This window comes from Mastigoproctus giganteus, chromosome 4, assembly GCF_048544385.1.
Source record: "Mastigoproctus giganteus isolate SK-2022 chromosome 4, ASM4854438v1, whole genome shotgun sequence".
NCBI lineage: Eukaryota > Metazoa > Arthropoda > Arachnida > Uropygi > Thelyphonidae > Mastigoproctus > Mastigoproctus giganteus.
The window spans coordinates 16,031,367-16,048,755 of record NC_143578.1 but is presented as its reverse complement, the minus strand read 5'-3'; the positions used below and the strand labels follow the sequence as shown (position 1 = coordinate 16,048,755).

The 17,389-nt window shown below is 37.7% G+C and overlaps 1 protein-coding gene across 3 annotated transcripts in view; it reads left to right on the top strand.

The window, feature by feature from the left end:
• LOC150086434 (katanin-interacting protein-like) overlaps positions 1-17,389 on the top strand; it is a 351,533-nt gene that overhangs the window by 19,033 nt on the left and 315,111 nt on the right. For 2 of the 3 annotated variants that reach the window (XM_090372573.1, XM_090372571.1), the window contains exon 3: positions 6,565-6,629. The exons of the other annotated variant lie outside the window; for it this stretch is intronic. The gene's annotated coding sequence lies outside the window, so the exon portion shown is untranslated. The remainder of the gene's footprint in view (positions 1-6,564; positions 6,630-17,389) is intronic. 3 annotated transcript variants of the gene reach the window in all.

The following is a 17,389-nucleotide window of genomic DNA, read 5'->3' as shown; positions in this document are numbered from 1 at the left end:
GTTATTTTAAAAGAATTAGAAAGTGTGGACAATAACCAACAAGAGTTGGCAGGAGAAAATAATGGCAGCAACAATATTAAATATCCCCAGGGGCTCACATCTGGTGAGTATGGGCTTGGTGCACTCAGGGGCCTGAGCTGGATATCATCATTCTTCTCTTCCTTGGTGATTCCTTTCTACTTCTCTCTCTCTCTCTCTCAGGGTAACTCGGGAATGTTTTTTTTTGGCTGGTGCAGCATAAGCCTCAGGCTTCCTTGCACCACATGGCTGATAATAATAAACATGGAACATGTAAGTCTGAATTTTAATGATCCGACCACATGAAACTTTAATACCCACAAAAACAGATCTCTTATGGTGCAACACGGTCCCGAACATATAGTCTTAAATACATATCCTGTCACTAATGGCCGATGTTTCGATAATTTGTGGAAATACAAAAATGAAGGTATTGAAAAAAAAAAAAAGGAAATGGTTATTTTATTGCAAAAACAAAGATGCAATATACTGTCTTCCGTGCCTCTTATTTGTATCTGGCACAAATAATGTTCCATTTTGCAGCTCAGATGGATTTAAGGATTGGAAACATCTAAATCCCAATGTTCTTTTTCACGAGAATTCATTACAACAACACACAAACAATTTCACAAATTGGAAATTATTAGAAAAGGGTCTTCAAAAAGGTGGACTAATTGACAATGCTGCACAAGCAGCACTAAGAAGCGAAATTTCGAAATGGCGTCATATATTGAAAATAATATTGAAATGTATATTGTTCTGTGCTGAAAATAATTTGGCATTTCATGGGCATGTAATATCGATACCGAAGAAAAAAATTGTGGTGTATTTTTAAACTTGATAAAATTTGTCAGCCTTGACTTTGGTATGAAAAATGCTCTGGAATCTCATATTAAACACCACATTAATTATTTATCTCCAGAAATTCAAAATGAATTTATTAATATGTCAGCAACAAAATTGCGAAGTGAAATAACTTAAGATAACTAAATGCAACAAGGCATATGTTAAGAGTAAGAGTTTTATATCTATATATCGGCGTGAATACACCATAGATAACTCTTAAGAAAAAACTACGATAGTAGTGTGGGTGACATCATTTCCTCTGTATCTCATATTGTGCTCTATGATAGGCGAATAGCTTTGAAACGGTGCCGTTTCACTTCCACGAAACAACAGATGACCGCTTGTCAGGATAAAGGAAAACCATTCTCTTCTAAATCTCTAACAGGGTGCTTACAATAGAAGGTTGACCAGAGCCTAATGTCTGAATGTTTAATACACCTTGGTCTCCCACTGGCTATGGATACACAGAAAGTAGTTGACCAGCTTGACTTCTTGGTATGTGGGACAGGTAGTCGGATAGGTTTTACGGGTCCCACTGAGTTACAGATGGTAATCTCTTTATCTTCTAATTCGAGCGTAACGACAGCACTATTGCTTGCTTGAAGGCCATGGGTGCGAACGATGTGTACCCAGTGAAGTCTCATAATGCAGTCATTATATGGAAAATTTTTATTTCCATAAAATGAAGAAATAAAAAAATTCGGTAAAGAATAAAATTCTATTTAGCGAATTCTAAAAATTCGGTAAAAAGAAAAATTTATCTCTAAATAGAAAAATTCACTATAAAGAAGTTTGTTAAACAGAGGTACTTATTATTTATTATGATTTTACCAATTATCAAAAAAGGTGCGTAGCCACAAATTTACCAAGGGTGCTGAAAATTAGCATTAGCATTAATTATCATTAGTAGAGGCATTTGATGCAAGAAAGCAAGCTTATGCAGCATCAGCCAAAAAAAAAAAAAATAAAATAAAATAATAAATAAATAAATAAATAAATAAAAATAACCACTTACACTTCACCCCTCTGTTCGTTCGAAATACCTGTCCAGCTGAGCCTTAAACTTATTTAGGCTATCAACTTCCACGACAAGGGATGGAAGTCTGTTCCACCAACCAACCACACGCTGGCTAAAGGCAAATTTCTGCACGTCTATCCTACATCTGTCTTTCCTCAATTTGAATTTATGCCCTCTCAGGTGATTATTCTGAGCAAGAGGAAGAATCCTATCAGCATTGAGCATGCTCAAACCATTCAAGACTTTATACACGTCTATCAGATCACCTCGCTGGTGCCTAGTCTTCAGACACTGTAATTTGCAAAACTTAAGCCTTTCTTCGTAAGAGCACCCCTTTGTTCCATTCACTAATCTTGTTGCCCTTCTCTGTACTCGTTCCAGCAGCTCTACATCCTTCTTGAAATGAGGCCTCCAGACCTGTATACAGTACTCTAGGTGTAGCCTGACCATTGCCTTGTACAAGGGAATAATCACCTCCTTATCACTGCTAGAAAAATTCCTATATATCATTGATAATACACCATGAGCTACTCTTGCAGCCCATCTGCACTGCTCAGAGAACTTCATATTTGCCTGCACAACCACCCCCAGTTCCCTTTCATTCTCTACCACTGTAGTACGCCGACCGGGCTAGCCGAGTGGGTAAAGTACCTGCCCGGCAACCCAAAGGTCGCGGGTTCGATTCCCGCCTCGGGCTTGGATCAAAGTACTGCAAAAACCTTGGGAGGTGCAATAAGGCCACAGCAGCCGATGCGCCAACAACTACCAAATCAAAAAAAAAAAAAAAAAAAAAAACCACTGTAGTACCGTATCAACGTATCAGTTCTGTGGTACTACATGTCAGTGTAGTACCACAGAGTTGATACATTGCTCTGTGTTGCTGTTTCCCCTATGTAGCACTTTACATTTGTCAATGTTAAACTTCATTTGCCACCTCTCAGCCCATCTGCTCAACCTTTCCAGATCCTGTTGCAGCAGCATAGTGTCAGTAGTGTCCTTGACAACCCTGCCAACCTTTGTATTGTCTGCAAACTTGGACATTAAGCTTGATGTACCATCATCAATATCATTTATAAATACAGAAAACAATAATGGACCCAACACTGAACCCTGAGGGACTCCACTGATAACATTAGTCCATGATGAGCAGTGTCCATTGATTACCACTCTGTCTTCTCCCCCTCAACCACCCCTTTATCCATAGCAGCAATTTGCCTCCAATGCCACACTGCTCCAATTTGTGCAGCAGTCTTCCATGTGCAACAGTATCAAAAGCCTTTCTAAGATCCAAGTATATAATATCAGAGTTATTCCCTGCATCCAGTTCTTTTGTGACTGCATCATAGTATCCAATCAAATTGGTCAGGCAAGACTTCCCCTTAATAAAACCATGCTGTGTCCGAGCTATAACTGAAGTCTTGTCTAGATGATCCTACAGTGCTTCTTTAACTAGTGCCTCCATTAATTTTTCTGGAACAGAAGTTAAACTCACAGGTCTTATAATTACTTGTGTCAGCCTTTGATCCTCCTTTGTGAATTGGGGTCACATTTGCACTTCTCCAGTCTGTGATTACCTCCCCTTAGTCCAAGAAAGCTCTCATAATTATGGCTAAGGGTTTGCTTACTTCCTTTGCTGCCTCCTTTAATATAACTGGATAGATCCCATCCACCCCAGGTGGATGGGATTTCTTGTCTTTATCTTCAACAATTTCTTGTCTTGTCTTTATCTTCAACAATTTCTCCTCCACTTTACTCTCAGTTATTACAAGATTCTCCAGCTTACTGCCAGAGTTGAATACACCTCTGGCATTCCCCTTGCTGAATAACTCCTCATGTGTGAATGTCGATGCAAAATATTCATGTAGTTTGTTAGCTACCTGAGCAGGATCATCAACAGTTGACCCATCGATATCAAGTGGACCAATCTGATTCATCCCCTTCCTTCTAGAGTTTACATAAGTAAAGAACTCTTTGCTGTTTTTCTTTGCATGCCTTGCCAAAGATTTCTCGTAATCTGCCTTCGCCTGCCTAACCTCCTTTGTGACTTGGTTACAGATCAACTTGTATCTATCATAGGCTTCTGTGTCACGTGTTAATTTGTATGTATCCCATGCACTTTTCTTCTCTGCCATATGTCTCATTAGTTCATCTGACATCCATTTAGGCCTAAACCTTGAACAATATTTCTTAGTTGGTATGTAAAGCCTAGTAGCTCCCAAGATAAGTTCTTTGAATGCTTCCCATTTTGAATTTGCTGTTGGTAACATCATCAGTTGGTCCCACTGTATAGAATTTAAATACTGTCTCAGTCCATCATAGTCGCCTTTACGAAAGCAATAACCCTTCCCTTTACCACTAATGGAAGTTACCTCTTTGAGTAAATCCTACTTCAGCACACTGTGATCACTTCCACCTAGTGGTTCATTTATCTGCAGATTCTTAATGCATGAAGAATCACTACTGATAATAAAATCAAGAGTATTACTCCCTCTAGTTGCCTCCCGAACATGCTGATGTAGAAAACAATCATCCAATAAATCTACAAAAGCCTTGCTAGTGTGCGAGTGACCAGTCTCCAAATTCCATTCTATATCTGGGAAATTAAAATCCCCCATTATAAGACTCTCTGATTTACTGGCCCACTCTATTTCCCTGTACAGTTTCTTATTATACTCATCAGAGTCATTAGGCCTATAGCAGACTTCTACTCTCAATTTTGATGTCCCAATGCTTATGTCACACTAAACTGACTCGATACTGCACTGTCCAGCGATGTCGACTGGCTTCACTTCCTTGGATTTTATGTGTTTCTTAACTAATAGCATAACCCCTCCTCCCTTCCTATCCTGTCTATCCTTTCTGTAGATGTTGTACTCTCCAAATTCCAGTTCTGCATTCCTGATATCTGTGTGACACCACGTCTCTGATATCCCAACAATATCTGTCTTTGATGTTTTAAGCAATACCTGAAATTCATCAAATTTATTTACTAGGCTCCTAGCATTGGTGTACACGCAAGTATACATGCACCTGTTTCTATTCTTAGCTACCCAAGCACAACCCATGTGTTTACTTGTACCACAATGGCTTCCAGCACTCTCTGAAATATCCTGCATCTTGTTTTTCAGGCTTCTGCTCATTCCAATAGAAGCAGTGCAAGAATCTCTTTCACCTCTGCCAGTGTCTACTGTTAATCTATTAGTCTTTGTCTCCCCCCCAAGCTAGCAGTTTTCCGACCCACCTAACACTGCCTCGATAGCATCAGCAAATATTCTTGCACCCTTTCTATTTAAGTGTATCCCATCCCTGTAGAAGCAGTCTCTCCTGTTAACAAATACAGTCCAGGCTGGAAAAAATTCTACCTCTTGAGCCTTGCACAATCTTTCCAGGGCCGAATTGATCGACAAGGCTCTCATCATGTACTCCCTCCTATCGTGTCTGGGCAGAATTGCAGACACTTTCAAATTCAACCCTAATTCACGGCTTTTTTTCAACAGTGACCTGTACTTGTTAAGTAATTCTGCCGGTCTCCTACTCTTGATATCATTAGTGCCAATATTATGTAGAAAAGTGTGTGCAGGAGGTTGGCAGGCAAAGCGACCAGGGGCGAAGTCCCTTAGTTATATTTTATATTATTTATTTATTTATTGATAATCATAATCAGGAAAGTTTTGAAACTTATGTTGTTGACCTTGATTTTCAATATATTGTGATTTGTAGGAAATATATATTGAGCAAGTTGTTTAAGGGAACTTGAGCCAAGGGAATAATGAACAGTTAGTTCAGTGATCTTGGAGTTGAATTGTAAGTTGGATACTGACTAATTAATGCCATTGTCCTGATCAGACTTTGTTTAGAGGAAAGAGTCAGAATTACAAATGCTAGGTCAGATTAGCATTTGTTTGTAATTCTTATCCTTTCCTCCTCAATAAATTGTATATATTCTAAGATCAGTTTGTATATGCAGGAGATGAAAAACCTGAGTTTTCAGAAGGGAAAACTACACAACCCTTAAAACTGATTAACATGATGACTACAATCTCAAAAAAATTTCTAATTTCATTGAAATTATGAGAAATTTTCCACATAGTCTGAAAGAACAGTAGCAATAGTATGCTTTTTCCACATAGTCTGAAAGAACAGTAGCAATAGTAGCAGTAGCAGTAGCAGTCATCTCTTTACTAGCTACAAATGATAACTGTTATAAAAATAAAATAAGTATGTGAGTTTACAGTTATAATGAATTAAGTTTAAGAGATTTATTTTGTAGTGGGTGATGTAAATAATGAACCTTTAAAATGTACAAAATTTGAAAAAGAAAAAAGTGCAGCTCCTAGCGTCGCAATGTTGATGGTACAGGCTTTCAGGCGCCTCCATAGCCAGGTGGGCAGGAGCAGCAGTGCATAGCACACGCTTCTTGATTAGACCGGGGTTTGATCCCATGACCACCAAATACGGAGGATTCGGGAAGGTCAGGGAACGACCACCGCATATCCCTGGAGCAATATGGCCTTAGTTGCTAATGCTCCTAAAAACCAAATAACAAACAAAACAAACAGGCTTTCATACTGCTGCTGTCTAAATTTTTGAAATCTACAAAAGTTATCTTTATTTATCTATGTTGTTTATCCTTAAAAAAAAATCACTGTTTGTTGTTACAACGGTGGTTTGAAAAATTTCAGGATGGTGATAATGAACCATTCTTGGCATATATTGAATACTTGAATTTGCTACAGAAGAGGAATAGGTATGTTGCATAATTTTTCTGTTACCATAATTTATAAGTATTAATTTAATTTTCTCTTATATCATTTGATGTAAACATTTGACATGACATTAGTCAGGTGTGTGTGTGTACACACACCTGACTAATGTCATGTTTCATATTTACACACTCTTAAAAGTGAATGAAGATAAAAATAACACAATATCTACCTTTATTTCTGTTGAAATTTGTAGAGGAGTGGAGCTAGCTCTTATTCATCAGGGCTCCACAAACTCCTTTGTTTTTTGTTATGGACAACTCTATTATGTGGGGTTTGTGAGTGTTCTTTGCATATCATTCCAATATGTTCAGTGCTAGTAGGCTTTCCCACATTGGCAGTTGATTGTAGGGGTTATAGGAGATCCTCAGTAAAGTATTTAGGTTTTTGTTCCTGGTAAAGAATACTTTGTTGTTGTGGTTCTGGGTTATCTTGGCAATTTTCTTGTCTATTCCTAGGTGATAAGTGAAGGGGGAATTTAGCTGTGATTACTTAGGATTCTTTTTGTAGTGATCTCAAAATTAAGTTCTGAGGGGCTGGAGGTGTGGATAGGCTCTCAACACATGGCCCTTTACTATTCCTGCTTTATGCTTAATGGGTAGTCAGAATCAAAATGTAGTACTGAATGGTTGGTTGTGGGGTTTTTGTACACTCTTGTAGCAATGGTGCCATTTTTGAGGTTGATGAGAGCATCTAAATTAGGGGAGGAAGTGGTTGGATTCCACTTCAAGAGAAAAATTGTTGGGATTAATGTTATTGAGGTGGCAGTGGAACTGGTCAAAGGATTCCCTGCCATGTTCCCTGACTTAAAATATTATTGACAAATCTTATCCACAGCTTAGGGTCATGTGAGGCTAAGTGGATAGAGCAGTGGATTCAAAGTTGGCCATGAAGATCTTCCATGAGAAGGGGTTGGAAGGCTTCCGATGCTTAGGCCTTGCTTCTGAAGAAAAAAATTTGTCTTTGAAGCAGAAGTAGATCTGATTGGCAAAAAGACTAATGAGGTCATGAATGCAACATCATAGCTTTCCAGCATATACACACATCCTCCAGTTTTATGGTAAAGGTTTCAACCTCTCATGCAGATCGTTAAAGTTCTTAAGAAAAAAGGGGTTGGGGCAAAGAATTTGGGATAGGAATGATACTAGCCACGTTTCCACTACTTGCTCTGGGTAGTATGATATTTTCCACTGAATATAGAATGAAAGCAAACCACTCTGGAGTCCTCTGGAAACTCTTTAAAACCTCTCCATCCTAGGAAGGATCCTCTCCTCCAGCTCAAAGGCCCTGCCCATCCCACAGCCAACAATGGAATCCCCCCCCAGGATTGTCATTCTCTCTCTCTGGAAACCAGCCTGCATGCCCAGTGCTAGCACAACTAAAACTCCAAGATGCAACTCTAACTGAAGCCCAGAAATATACAAGTGATAACCATTCAGAGTGCCTGCAGAGTGCAGATAACCATTCAGAGTGCCTGCAGAGTGCAGATAACCATTCAGAGTGCCTTGATTTGATGAAAACAGATAGCACTGATGATTACTTTTGTCCCTTGAGGACTGTAGAAATCATTTTGCTTGTGAACCTCGTATAGGTTGGTCAGATTGTCTTGCAAGCCTGATATCACGCAAACCATATAAGCTTTGTACTTGATAAATTGTATTTATCAGCTGGGCACACCTGCCTAACTTTTCACACCAGTTGTAAGTTTGTAATTTATGAATTTATTCCATTAATTCTAGTTAGCATTAGTTGTGGCAAATGATGCACAAAAACAAGCTTATACAGACTCGGCCAAAAAAATTTTTTTTCACCCATCCATCCCTTCTAATACTTTGTCTAGTTCTTCCTTGAATTTATTCAAGCTATCCTCTTCCACCACAACAGATGGGAGTTTATTCTCACAATCAATCACCTGCTGGCTAAAGGCAAACTTCCACACATCTATTCTGCAAATGCCCTTCCTTCCTCAATTTGAATTTATGCCCCATGTGTAGTCTGAGCATGAGGAAAAGAATACCGTCAGCATTGAGCTTGCTCAATCCATTCAAAGTCTTAAACACCTCAGTCAGATCACCCCATAGGTGCCCTACTCTCCAGATGCTGAAATTTGCAGAACTGAAGCCTTTCTTGGAAAGAGCACCCCTTTGTTCCCCTTCACCAATCTTGCTGCCCTTCTCTGTAGCTGAACCAGGAGCTCTACATCCTTCCTAAAATGAGGCCTTCAGACCTGTATGCAGTACTCAAGATGTGCCCGACCATTGCCTTATACAATGGGATAATCACTAGTTATCCCTGCTAGCAAAATTTGTGTATATCATTGACAAAACCCCAGCTGGCCTGGCAGCCTGTCTGCACTGCTCAGAGAACTTCATATCTGACTGCACACTTACCCCCAGATCCTTCTCATTTTCCACTACCCTGAGTGTAGGACCTCACAGTTGGTACATTCCTCTGGGATTACTGATACCCATAAGTAGTACCTTGCATTTGTGAAAGTTAAACTTCAATTACCATTTCTCAGCCCATCTGCCTAATTTTTTTAGACCTTGTTGCAGCAGCATACCTTCATTACTCTCATTAACTACCCTGCCAACCTTTGTATCATCTGAAAACTTAGACATTAGGCCTAATATACTTTATCAATATCATTAATAAATACAGAAAAAACAGTGGTCCCAACACTAAACTCTGAGAAGACTCCGCTAATAACATTAGTCCATGAACAGCAGTGTCCATTGATAACTACCCTGTCTTCTCTTACTCAACCATCCCTTTATCCATAGCAGTAACTTGCCCTTAATGCCACACTGCTCCAATTTGTAAAGCATTCTTTTATGTGCAACAGTATCAAAAGCTTTCCTGAAATCCATGTACAGTATATGATATGAAAATTGTTTTTTGCATCCACTTCCTTAGTGACTGTATCGTAGTGTTCAATCAAATTGGTCAGACAACATTTTCCCTTAACAAACCCATGCTGTTCTTGAAGTTTAATTTTGTTAGTTTAGTTAAAGTTAGTTGTTTAATTAAAGTTTAGTAAATTCTTCTTCCCTTTGTATTTGTTGTACTCTAGCTCAGTAGTAGAAGCAAAATGGCCTTGAAAATGTTGGCTAAACACTTCAGCTTTTAATCTCTTCCTTAATATTATTGTATTACCTCTCTTTCTCTCTCTGTCTCTCTCTCTCTCGAAATGTCATAATGTGACCTTTCTGCAGTCATCATACTGCCATAAACATAATTTCTAGCACTTTACCAGTTGCAGTATAGCATGTGACTAACCCAAGATATCTTTTTTTTTGGGGTGGGGAGACTCATTTTGGATTTTTATTTTCCTGTTTTTAATGAAATTTGGAAAGCTTTTCAAAACTTCCTTAAAGATTCTGATATACAAGTAAGATTTAAAACCATCTGTTGGGAGTTGAGTTTGTTACATGTGGTTGGATGGATGTACGTGTTGAAATTAATAGGCACTTTGTGCACCTGTGAAAGTTCCTTTCCTAAAAAGAAGTTAACTAGGCAAAATTTAAAGTTAGAATTTTAAAAATTGAAATGATAATGTTTGGCACAATTTAAGATCAAATTCAAAACGGATTTTTCATGTATACTTTTTTTATTATATTTATGCTGAATAGGTACATGCCCACACACATACCCATAATGTTTATATATAAGGCATAATCAAAAAGTTTAGGAACTGTCCTAATATTTTGGAAATGAAGCTTATCAATTGTTTGGATGATTTTCCTTTAAAGTAGTTTCCTTAACACTGTATATACTGATTTTCTGGATCTTTTGAAAACATTTCTGATAGACACCTTTTTCCATTATTGCAAATCTATGATCTTTCAAGGGATGTTTAAGCTTGGGAGGGGGGGAAATAGGATATTACAGGGAGATAAATCTAGTGAGTTGGATAGGGACCACAGTGATGGAGTGCTTTGCAAGAAATTGGATGGAGAGTGCCAATTCGGTAAGAGCAGTCATGATGCAAGGGCTATTAAGCCAACTTTTCTGGTTCTCTTAAAACAACATTGCACAATCACCATATAACTGTTTTCTAGCTAATTCTTGGTTCACTTTTTGACCATACAGGACAGAAAGGGTGCTCTTACCAAGGAAAGCTTCAGTTCTGTAAATTGCAGCATCTGGAAACTAGCCACCTGCAAGGAGATTTGATTGAAGTATTTAAGGCTTTGAATAGATTGGATAAGCACGGTGCTGATGGCACCCTTCCTCTTTGTTGGGACTACTCACATGAAAAGCATAAATTCAAATTAAGGTAAGATAGTTTCAGATGAATAGAGGTGTGTAAATTTGCCTTCATCCAGTGGTAGTTGATTGTTGGAACAAGCTTCTGTCCAGTGTTGTAGAGGTGGGTAGTTTGAATAAATTCCGGATTATACACACCTTTAGAGGAGATGGACAGGTGATGTGGGAAGTGTGTGTGTGTTTTTTTTTTCTTTTGGCTGATGCTAAGCTATTTTCTTGCATAATTTGCTAATACTAAATTCATGTCCCATATGAACAGTGCTCTGTAAGTGATAAAATATAAGCGTGAACTTCACATTTGATCAAGAATCAAGATTGCCTTATTTTTTTTTGGGCCTTTAAGAAGATGGAGTGCTCCATTGAGAAGGCAGGGCTTTTGTTTCTAGGTCATAGCCATACATCCACAATTCTTGAGTGTATGACTATGTTGGCATTGAAGAAACAAAGTGTAGATTAGCAACATCAGCATATTAACAAAAATCCTGACATGTGAGAACTTTCCAGTCTGTAATCTCAGTGAGGATGCAAGGCAGAAAGAACCATTACTTCACTCTTCTCCTGACTGAAAGAAAATCAGTCCAAATTCATTGGCCATACTAGCCCACATATCAACTTTATGCCATTGCACTTGTTCCTTGCTCACTCCCCATATACAGAGCTCATCTGTGAAGAGCATGACTTTCATCTGGTCTTGTTCAAGTTGTTCCGCCACTCTGCATTGCACATCATTCATGGCAGCTATGAACAGTAGTGGTGACAGGATGCCTCCTTGCCTCAAACCTGATGTTATTTCGAAGCTTTCTGTCAACCCTATCACTGTTCTTACTTTGTTCACTGTGTTGGTGTACATATTCTTAATCCTCTCCACCAGATGTTTCTCTATCCCCAAGTTTCTTTAAACCTCCGATATTTTCTCTCTCTTCATGGCATCAAACACTTTATGTCCAAAAATGCCATCCATAATTCTTTGTGTTCATAACATTTTCCTACCAGTTTCCTGATTCAGAAAATTAGATCCACCGTCATTCTGCCAGGCCTAAAGCCATACTGTTCTCCGGCCATCCTATTTTCAATTGTTCCTCTTATCTTCTGCTCTAACACTCTCACGTACAGCTTACACACATGTGATGTCAGTGTTACTGTTCCCCTTCTTGAACAACAGGATTGTCAAACCTTCTTTCCAGTCCTTTGGTACCTGTCTCTCATTCCAGATCTTGCGGAACAGTCTATATCCACACTATCCCTGTCTCGCCTGTAGCATCTCTCCATTTATCTCATCTATACCAGCAGACTTACTTGTCTTGATGTATTTCCATGCCTGCACTACATCATTCCACGTCATGTTTGTCTGGTCTGTCTCCGTATCTTCTCTTTCATCCCCTCTTTTATGATCAACCTGATTTTGTCCTTTTTGCTGACTGTTCTGCATGTTCAACAGATTTTAAAAATACGTCTACCATGTTTCTCTTATCTCTTCTTCCTTGGTTATTAAGTTCTCATTCTCATCCATCAAGTATTTGCACTGCTCACCATCTCTTCTATTCCTCACCATACCATACAGCATCTTTTTATTACTGTCAATAACTCCTCATAAAGTTTCACTCCATTCTTCCAACAACCTTTCTCTCTTTGTTAACTATCCTCTTGGCCTCTCTCTTCATGGTTTCATATCTCTCTTTATTCTCATTATTTCTGTTCTGGAAGTAGGTTCTGAATGCATTATTCTTGTTTTTCACAGCCTCTCACATATTCTCATTCCCCCATGGGGTTTCTTTCCATCTTCTATTGCTTGTCCTTCCACATACCTGCTTTGTCAGTCTTTGAATGTTTTCCATTGTGATTCCACGCTGTTCACCACTATCCTAGGCACAACCTTCCTGAACTCTTCTCTGAACATTGCCCCCTTTTCCTCTTCTTTCAACTTCCACACCCATAGTTTTCTCTCTCTTGTTATTTTGGTCCTCTTCAATTTAGGGAATCTTAAAACTCCAACAACTAACCTGTGATCACTACCCAGGGAGACACTTGAAATGACCTTGACGTCCACTAGTCTTCTGTGTCACTCCTTATCCATGAGTCAAGGAGGGATTCCTGTTGACCATCCCAATTGTATCTTGTCACTTTGTGACTCTTTTTCTTCTTGAACCAGGTGTTTCTTATGATCAAGCTGTTCCGTAAACAGAAATCCAACTGCCTGTCACCATCATCATTCCTAGGTTCCCAACCATGCAGACCCATAACGTATTCTAGTCCTTGTCTCTCCACTCCGACTTTTTCATTTAGGTCACCCGTGATGACTATATCTTCACCTATGATGTTCTCTTCGAGCTTGTCCTCAAACTCCAGCTTCTCCATTTCTTCGCAACCAGTTTGCGGTGCGTAGCATTGTACTATCTTCAATGTTTTGCTGTCATTCATTTGCAGTTTAATTGCCATGAGTCTGTCGCTGATATTATTCACCTCTAGTAACCTTTCGTTAATCCTGTGATCTATAACGATAGCTACACCTTCCTCGCTACATCACCCCCAGACCGATATAGGTAATAGCCTCCTCATTAACTCTGTACACCCATTTCTTTTCCATTTCGATTCACTCAGTCCAAATATGTTTATTTTTCTGTCCTTTAATATATTGACTCCTCCTTAGCCAGGTGGGCAGGAGCAGCAGTGTGTAACACATGCTTCTTGATTAGACTGGGGTTCGAGCCCATGACCACCAAATACGGAGGATGCGGAAAGGTCAGGGAATGACCACCGCATATCCCCAGAGCAATATGGCCTTAATTGCTAATGCTCCTAAAAACCAAATAACAACAACTTTAATATATCCACACACTCCTCAATTTTTCCTGAAATATCATAATATTGAGTGTGGCTAGTTTAATATATGTCATCATCAGGTTTGTGGCCATCACAGATACCACCAATAAGATCAGGTGTGTCATGTCCGGGCTTATTACTTTTGAGGCTTCTTTTTCTGTTGAAGGCAATAAATTTAAGCTGCCGATTTGCCAAACCTGTCACAGCCATATAGATGTGGTAGCTCTTATTCAATGGTGAAGTTTCTTCGTGAAGTCGCAGTTCTATCCATGTATATAATAAATCAAGAATTTTATCTTGTATGTCTTGATATTCCCTGCCCCTTCCTCCCAGATCCAAATAACCCTTCAACTGTTATTTATTGTAGAGATGGAAATTAATAAACAATTTTATGCAATTTATGCTGATTTGCTTGTCACCACTGAAAAAGTAGGTGGCACTGCTGTAGTTCTTTTATCTCATGAAGGATAAATCCAAATGGCTGACTCAGTAGAATTACTGTGACCTTAAAATTTACAAAAATGAACTCAGAAAGAAATGAATATTTTTAACTACAAATTGGTATCCTGAAAACCTCTAAAGCAAAACTATCAAGTAGCACCACTGTTCTGTTAAGACATCCCAGTGACTGATCATAGTTCCTTAAAAATTTCTTGACCTTAAAATTTCCAAGGTTAATAATAGTATATGTTAGCCATTTTGAAAAATGTTCACAGTTGGAAAGTGAGACTACCCTTAGGTGCCAAATCCTAGCCTGTCACTCATTAATACTTCTTTTATCTAAAACATAACTTCTTTTTGAGCAACACTCCCTAAAACTTTCTTTATTAATCAACTTTATAGAGCACAAATTTAGCTAACACCAGCAGGTGCCACCAGTGCCATTTTGCTATATCTGATACTAAATATTGGGTCCATGTCAATTCATTGCAAAACAATTTGTTGTACTACATTTCATTGCATGACCAGTTCACTGTACGAAACAATTTGGTGAATAACATTTTGCTGCATTTGACAATTTGGTGTATGAGAATTGGTGGCTGTGAAAATTCACTGAGTATGGCAATTTGATGTATGCGTATCAGTGTATTACATAGAGATCAGAAATTAACAAAATCAATGAAGTAAAAGGTTTAAGAAATGAGAAATTTTGGGGACTTAGAAAGGAGGAATGCAGAAATTTAGATAAAAGAAAATAATATATATTTTATCTATTTATTTAATATAAAAGGATTCATGCCAATCCTTCTCATAGGCAAGTTGGAAAGTGAGTATGTGCCTATTTCTGCATGACTCTGACCATATTGTGACACCTTTAATTCACAGAATATTATTTATTAATTTTATATTTTTTAACATATCTACTAAGTTGAACCTTGTGCTTTTCCAGAAGCATGAATTTGGTGCAGAAACCAAGTGAAAGGAACAGAAATCGTTCCTTTAACAACTTTCACTGTGAAAGTTGTTAAAGCTATATAGTGTATTGTTTTGGTAACATGGACTGGTTGAAGGTTGCAAAGCTAGAAGAAACTCATTTACACAGAAACCACAGGATACTAATGGCCTTTCAGGTAGCATTGTAGTTAGGATGCCATGTAGAAAATGAGGTGGTTCAATTCCCATCATAAAGGAAGAATTTTTATGGGTGGGTTCTTGGTTCCCTCTCCACTTGGGATTTTTATAAAGCAAACAAGACAAACAGACAATACAATATATGCAATTCACAGGCGTTAATACAGACGCCTCATGACTTTAGTGTTTGGTGCAAAAATAAACACCCTTTTCACTACCATCCTCCATGCTAAAATATAAAATATCAAAAATGAAATGTATGAATCAAAAATATAAAATATCAAGAATGATATTTTGATCACCGAATTCACCATTTATGACATGTGTTAAAAGTGCATTTTCTGTCATGATTTGCTGTATACTGAATTCTCCCAGTGAATTCCTGAATCGTCAAAGCCACCAATTGCTTTTCACCAAATTGTCATATACAGTGAAATGTCATTCACCAAATTGTCTTGTACACCAAACTGTCATGCACCAATTTGTTGCATACATCAAACTGTCATGCATCAATTTGTTGCATACATCAAACTGTCATGCATCAATTTGTTGCATACATCAAACTGTCAGGCACCAATTTGCTGCATACATCAAACTGTCAGGCACCAATTTGCTGCATACATCAAACTGTCAGGCACCAATTTGTCCCATACAGAGCACTGTCATGCACTGAACCATTGTACTATGAAATGACATGATCACTCCCTAAATACTAAGTATAATTTTTTTTATAAAACTATGGTGATATTCTAAAATGTACAGATTGTAACAATTATGTGGGTCTCTCTCTCTCAGTGATTTACTGTTAGGCTTTTTTATTTAATTCTAAAACAGTTCATTTTTTTCGTGCATATTATTTGGATGTTAATGAATTCATTTTAATTGTTAAAAATTTTTGTTTATTTTGTTTTTAGCAAATGCTGATGAAGCAGCATATGACTGTTCTCTTATTAACTTAGCAAGTAGCTGTTAATAAGCACCAATGTGTTATAGTTTATATATGACGTGGGAAATTCAGTGGCTATAGGAAAAGGCGGTTGGGGAGTGGAGAGAGCTAATTGTTGCTTCTTCAGAATGCTTTATTGTAGTGTTATGTCATTACTATATTTAGCATTATATTGAAAATATCTTAATGTATTTCTTATTTGAGATTGATATGTAAATTAAAAAAAAGAAGCAAGATGGAAATGGAGCTTGAAAAACGTGAGAAAGGTTTCTCTGTCTATTCCAATGGTGCCAATTCTGAAAAATATTGTAACAGAGAAAAAAGGTCATTAACTCTGAAGCATGGTAAACATTATTCTTCTTTTCAGTCAGGTGAGGTTAAGAATGTACTTAATACTGTCATTATTGGTATGAAGGAAATGTTCCCAGATATATTGAGTGTTTTATTTTCTACTATTTAAATATGAAATATTCACAACTCTTTATTTATTTGAGATGAGTAATTGTTTTGCTTTCTATAGAACCATAATGTCTAGGGGTAACATGTGGATGTAGGTGCACACAAGATTAAACCTGAATACTGCAAAAAAAAATGCTCATTATTAATTTCTGTACTAGTAGAGTACTAGTACAATAAAACAGTTATAACATTTGTAAACACTTCTGGTTATAGTGGTTTTGCAGAGTCGAAATGGATAATTATTTTTTAATTTTCTTAATAAATTTTACAAAATGAAATTTGCATGTAACTGTACTATATCCGCGTGTATTGTCAGGGGTTATCTAACTTCAGACATATCCTTTTACCAAAGGACATCTCCAAAGAAACTTTTAAAAGAAGTTAGAAACTTTTAAAAACCTTTTACTGCAAATCACCTCAGAACAAGAAATTATTTGAATGCAGTTGCTACTAAGGAAGATAAACTAGGATACTTTATTCCAAAACTGATACTCGAACATGTTTTTCTCTTGTGATCTCTTCAAACCAAATTCCAGGTGTCGTCACACATCATTACTATGTTTCTTCCTTCGTGTTTCTTCCAAATTGCTTGATTTGCTTTCATTGTTGGAAACATTCTCTTGTGCTCTTTACACTGCTCATATTTTGTCAGGAAAAGACCAAATCCAAATGTGAGTG